Genomic DNA, 905 nt, shown 5'->3' on the forward strand with positions numbered 1-905 from the left:
GAGAGAGAGAGAGAGAGAGAGAGGGAGGGATTGATTGATTGAAGTTTATTTACTGTACATTATGTTGTACAAAAGAAAAATATAACACAAGGTTATACAGCAAGAAAAAAAATAAAAGAGAAAAATATATACATAGCAAAAATAACAAAACCATAAGTAGTATAGCAGCCAAACACAGTTAGAAAATCAGCATAAGTATAAGAAAATATAATAAAATCAGCAAACGGGGCTCTTAATGTGCACAGGCAATGATGGGGGAAGTGTGAAAGAGTGCAATGACTGAAGAAATGAAGAAATGAAATGCAATGAAATGAAGAAAGTAGTGAAGAAAAAAAAAGAAAGTGAAGAAGGGTGGGAAAAATCAGAGCAATCAAGGATTGTCACTGAGGAAAGTGCGAAGAGCAATCTTGAAGGACAGGATGGTGGGAAGATCACGTATTGAGGAGGGAAGAGAGTTCCAGAGATATGCTGCAGACACATGAAATGAACGGCGTAGAGATTCCGTCCTAAAAGGCTTGATAAGGAGGGGACGCACCTCACCCCTCACCGGGCGCACACTGCGATTAGCAACCAAGAAGTCCGCAAGATAGCTTGGTTCTCCGGATCGCAGAATCCTGTAGGTGAGACACGCAAGAAAGGAATTCTTCCGCGCCTCACACGTCATCCATCCCAGTCGCCCCCTGAAAGGGGTGATGTGCTCATCCCTCCTCACTCCGAAAACGAACCTAACCCCCATGCTGACGAGGCGCTGGATCCCAAGAGAGAGCTCAGCAGAACGACCGCCGTACACCAGGCAGCAGTAATCAACCAAGGGGAACACCAGAGTCTCGATCAGGTGTTTGCGCAGCTCAAGGGTGGTACTGGCACGGAAGAACCGGAGACGAAACATCACAGAGTGAACTCTC

This window comes from Diachasma alloeum, unplaced genomic scaffold, assembly GCF_001412515.2.
Source record: "Diachasma alloeum isolate Michigan unplaced genomic scaffold, Dall2.0 Dall_scaffold_00314, whole genome shotgun sequence".
In the NCBI taxonomy this organism is placed as follows: Eukaryota; Metazoa; Arthropoda; class Insecta; order Hymenoptera; family Braconidae; genus Diachasma; species Diachasma alloeum.